We start from the raw sequence: 6,115 nt of genomic DNA on the forward strand, positions 1-6,115 counted from the left end.
CCTGCCCGGCGACCCGAGTCTTTCGGCGCGTGATGCTGAGTGCTGTGAAGGACCGATCACGGCTGAAGAGGTTACAGAGGTGCTTTCCGAGTGCCCCGGGGACAAGTCACCGGGATTGGATGGTCAACCTTACGAATTTTATAAAAGTGTGCCAGACTTGTTCAGGGACATACTAGCCAGTGTTTATGCAAATTGGCAGCAGAATGGGAGAATTCCCAAATCTGTGAGCCGAGGAGTGGTGACACTGATCAGGAAGGACCCGAGCAAGGAGGATAGCATTAATAATTTCCGGCCTATAACTCTGCTAAACACAGAGTTAAAGATTTTGGCCAAGGTGCTAGCCAAGAGAGAGAAGATTGTCATAGGCAACCTGGTGGGAGAGGCACAGACATGTGCCATCCCAGGGAGGACGATACATGACAACCTTCATCTCATTCGCTACACCATTGAGAGGGTAGGTAAAGTTCCTGGCAAGAGTGTGGCACTGGTGAATTTAGATCAATCTAAGGCATTTGATAGGGTCGACCATCGGTATCTGGCGGCAGTCGGACCCGGCCCGACTTTCTGAGGCTGGATCGAAGCCTTATATTGCAACATCGAACCTGTCGTCCGGGTGAATGGATTCTTTTTAAGCCCATTCGCAATCGAGCGTGTTCGGTTCGCCAGGGCTGCCCCCTGTCCCCGCTCCTGTATGTGTTGGCTCTTGAACCACTGCTGCGGAGATTGGGGACTATGGGGGGTGAGGAGAGACCCGCGTGATCTGTGTTATGGTAGAAGTGTGACGGCATATGCGGATGATGATACCATCATCGTATCTGATGAAGGGCAGCTACCTCGTGTAGAAGACGCCATCAAAAGATACGAAGCGGTGGCAGAGGCGATAATTAACCAGGAAAAATCAGTCGGCTTGCAACTAGGCACCTGGCATGGCAAGTCGATGCCTCTCAACAGCGTCGTCGGACGCTGGACGGAGGGCCCGGTTAAACTGCTTGGAATCTGGTTTAGATCAGGTGGAGAAAAACTGGAGCGAGGTAAAGAGTAAGGTGACGGCCATAACCCAGACCTGGTCTGGGAGGTCGTTATCCTTGCTAGGGAGGGTCGAGGTTGCACAGGTGTTTATAGCGTCTGTGATTAACTACCGCCTAACCGTCCTGCCTTGCCCCGGTTTGTGACTGACCAAGTTGGAACTGATCCTTTTCCGCTTTTTGTGGAAGAGGGAACCACCACTTGTGAGGCACTAAAGGGTGAACTGGGGATGCCTTGGCTGATGATGCGAAAGCATGCATTGAGGCTGAGGCACCTCTGGCGCTACTTGGATGGTGAACATATATATATATATATATATATATATATATATATATATATATATATATATGATGTACTTGAGGATGGTCATATTGCCAGTTTAGCCTTTAGGAAAGTGGTTATACACCATTAGGTGTACACCCGCTTCCGTACATTAAACTTCTTGAAGAAACAACGGAACGCAGATTCTGAACTATCAACACAACAATATTTATTTACAGAGGAAATAGGCAGCACTTCGCCCATTTGGTTGCTGAGACGTCGTCAATGATGTTGGTGGTTATTTGTCTAGCTCCAGAGTTGGAATGGTGGAGAGAGACTGCTTGAAGTCGTCCAGGCTCATGGTCGGCCGGCTGAGAAAAGAGAATAAACAAGGGCGCGAAACTTGGATGTCGAATGACCACGCATGCGCACGAGACTCTTCCTGTATTCCTTCAGGAACTAGTCCCTGCGCATGCGTGGATAAGCTTTCCGGAATGTCTGCTATTAAGGCGTCACTACAAGCCAATAAAAACACACGCACTGTATATTTGGTGTTAATTTGCTTCAGCTTTATATTACATTATATTAAATTAATCTTATTTCGGCCAGAGTTCTTTCGTCACACTTCTGTGACCTCATATATATATATATATATATATGTATGTATGTATGTATGTATGTATGTATGTATGTATGTATGTATGTAACCAACTAAATAAACGGTCATCTTCATAATTAATATCGTTTTTCATCCATTCATTTCTCCGATGCATCATCATCATTCAAACTTCGTCGCTATTTTGTTACATTCGACTTCGCCTCCCAGTTACATCGTCTCACACACACACACACACACACACACACACAGACGCGCGTGCACAAGCACACGCGTGCGCGCGATGGTGAAGAATCACTATCGTCGAACATCTTTGTTTTTAATTTTTTTTCTGGAAGCATCCATACCAAAGTTCTGACTGACAACAGCATTATTTATCCAACTTCTAATCTTTGAAAGAATAAAGACATTCTTGGTATAAAAATCTGAGCAATTTAAGTTCTCTTTCAAAATTGTTCAAATGTTTGTCTTCCGAAATGCTCTGGGTTTTATACACGCGTATAGTTGTTTACATAATATGAATATAGAAAACAAATAATCAAACACCCCAACACACACAACTATTAGATATTTATCGTCGTTCCTCACAAAAAGAAACGGTTATTCCACATCCATATTATGATTAGTACAGAAATACAGTTCGTAGATGTATTAACCTGCATCTTTTCTTGGACGTGCAGCAATGACCCTGTAGTAAGCAATAATTTGACACGTAGTTTAATCAATCGATAAAATCATTTTTAAGATAACAAATACTTAAAACTACATGCCTGATCTTCCAGTTTCTGACATGTTATCCTTGTACCACAGTCTAAACTGTCGTTGACACTTAAGACAACAAACAGAACGATAGAATGAGAAACACAATTATCGTTGTTAGTAGAATACTGATAAAGGTTAGTAGTACTGAATATGAAAACTTTAAATCAAGTCATTGTATTTCCAATGAATCGGAAAGCAAGTTAAAATTACGGAGATGTACTTGCATAGCAAGTGACCTGATCTGAGATCGTGTGCTGGAACGAAAACAATTTCAGCGTGGAAGGTGTTTATAAGCCATTTAAAATAACACACAAAAACCGTTAGATTCACTTCAACATCTAAATTTAATTTGTCAAAATATTTTCGTCGCTTTGAAACCGCGACCTGCGGCACAGAATTTTGTCAGTGAACAGGTCGCGGTCTCAAAGCGACGAAAATATTTTGACAAATTAAATTTAAATGTTGAAGTGAATCTAACGGTCTTTGTGTGTTATTTTAAATGGCTTATAAACACCTTTCACACTGCAAGTTAAAATTAGTTGTGCGGTAAAAGTTAATAGACAGCATACTGTGTGTATGGTGGACATCTTACCGGTAGTAGTGTAGCAAATAGGAGGTGGGGTTAGGAGATCGACCGCTCCTCCCGAGTATATTTTTCAAAATTGGTACCTTTTCAACAATTTTTTAAAAACTCTTTAGTCGAATCGTTCTTTTTAATTTTTTGTTAATTGCATGGTCTTCGAAAAACTTACTGGAGTTATTACTTTACTTGGCCAACCTCACGTGGTTTTGAACTGGCTGCTCAATCTTCTCTGTTGGTGACCGCTGAAGGCGGAAGAACCAAAACAAACCCTGATGTAATAATAACCTCGCGATACTGCACTATCTCGTGGAATTTCATCTTTTTCACGTCATGCCTATATCAGTAGTTGTAAGTTTTATACATAATAACATTGTTACTGAAACAGGAGATTAGTGAATGTAGAATACTATTACGTATGTTATAAATATTGGAAAATTTTGCGTGATATAAGAGAAATTAGTTAAAATTGTTTGGTATGTGTCATGGTGCTTTTTTTTATGTGATCGCTCCGCCTAACTTTAGAACCTGGCTTACACTATTGCCTGCAGGATGAATAACAAGACCCGTGAAATGGAAAATGAATTCAGGAGAGTCAACGGCCATCCAATTATGTGATACATACTAAATACTAAGGAAGAATTTTGCTTAGGTTTCTTTCCATCTATCATCCCTTACCGATCTAGTTTGTCATAATAAAAAGGCGATTTCTGATACTTGCATATGAACATGCATTCGCTTAAAAAGGCATATATTAAAGGTTAATAGTTTTTCATTTTGTGAATTACATGGGATAAAAAGCAAAATCGCTAAATCAACAAAGCGCAGCCCTTTTCAGGATATGGTTCATAAAATTCACGAGTATAAATTTGCGGACCACAGAATATGATATAAATATTTGTAATCAAGAAATTGATCATTATTGTGTAACGGAGTATTTGTACAGTTACACGTGTCGAAACCATAATGATATCTGTTTGGAAGCTGATGATGAAAGTTTATGTCTGATGTTCCTGTGGTCTATAAGTCTTTATATTTTATGTTCCCGTTGCTTTAAGTTGTCCTTCATTCTCATAGGATTGAACTTGTTAAGGGGTCCTTTGGTCTCTTGGTTATGGTGGTTTCGTTGTTTATTTTATACCATATTTTATACCATACATTGTTATTACATAATTCTAATTCCGGCTAGAGTAATACTTATTAAAAGGTTTCTAGTTTATGGTGGTTTTGTTGCATTGTATTGGTTTACATTTTAGATTGTCTTCTGTAAAAAATTATCGACTTCTTTGGTTTTACGAAACTCGTATGGGACCACCAAATCTTCGGTATTAATCACAAGTGGTCCACTGGACCACATTGTGAACCCTTGATGCAAATAATTCTATTCATGTCATTAATAATTTTGTTTTACTTATTTCATCGATCATTATATTATGGATCAGCTAAGTTACCGTTTTGTAACCAGCAGTGTTGTCACACACATTAACACTAACATAGATACAAAACTCATATGTGCTGTTGGCCAGTTTCCCTTTTCCACATTCAGTTTACAATGTATTGGTCAACCCGAGGCTATGGTAGAAAACAATTGTCTAAAGATGTGCAATGGCGATGTAAGCAATTCCAGTAAGTAAAAGTAAGAAACGGTTACTGGATTGACGATTCATTTCATGCTCTTGGAATGAAATTTACGAGGAAGAAAATTCCAAACTGAAAACAAACTGGGTGGGAACATAAATTGAGTAAGGTTGTTGAAAGTATTGCGATATCATTTTCACTGATAACAAATACACACAGACATGCGCACAAAATTAAGATATTTTAAAGACACACGTTGTTTTTAGCGATACATGCTTACGTATACACATATATACATGCAAACATACATACACACATCTCAGTATGTGTGCGCGCGCGTATATGTGCATGTGTGTGTGTGTGTGTAACCGAAAGGCAGAACTATAGACGTTACCAAAGTGACTAAAGGTACCAGTTAGCACCAGCATTGTTAGAAATAAGAGGCAAAAACAATTCTTAACCACGATAAAGCACTTATCTTAAGACTGACAAAGGAGGTAAGCTCCCCACAGCATCCGAGGCACAGCCACATCACCAGTGATTTCGCATTTTTATTAATGATCGTCAATGGTTCTTACCCGACCTAGGGTTTAGTTACCTCGCTTTGTTAGTTTATAAGAGTTACCGTAGGAATCTCACGCTGATTTCATAAATGGCAAAAGTGAAAATTATAAATGATAAAGGTGGCTTATTCGCAAATTTACAACCAAAAAGCAGAGCTATTTCACTATATCACTTTTCGAATGTCGGAGCGAAGAGCTACGATGCATTCTTGTCAGCTATTAATGGCAACAGACGCTATAAAAAACCGTCTCCCGATCTTGATCCGTCAGACTACCATTTGTTTCGTAGTTTACAGAATCATTTGGGGGACATAACTTTCACAAGCCAGGAGGAGGTTGAAACTGACATTTCAGAGTTCTTCGCTTTGAAACCAAAAGAGTTTTACATTGATGGGATTAAAAAGCTTGTAAATAGATGAAAGGAAGTTATAGATAATCAGGGAAGGTACATTGATGATTAAATTTCAATTAAATATAACATTTGATCGATCACTTATTTTCTTTATTCAAAAATCGGACAGAACTTATGAGATGGCCTGATATATATGTGTGTGTATGTATATATATATATATAAAAACAAATGGTAAATGAGTATATGCATATATACGTACAGGTATGTGCATACCGACATCCACCTGTATGTATAGGTGCATATCTGGGTACAGGACATTGCAAACAAAACAGAGACGAGAAAACACACAAGCTACATAGAGAACATTCTACTTCAT

This window comes from Octopus bimaculoides, chromosome 8, assembly GCF_046866305.1.
Source record: "Octopus bimaculoides isolate indiv1 chromosome 8, ASM4686630v1, whole genome shotgun sequence".
In the NCBI taxonomy this organism is placed as follows: Eukaryota; Metazoa; Mollusca; class Cephalopoda; order Octopoda; family Octopodidae; genus Octopus; species Octopus bimaculoides.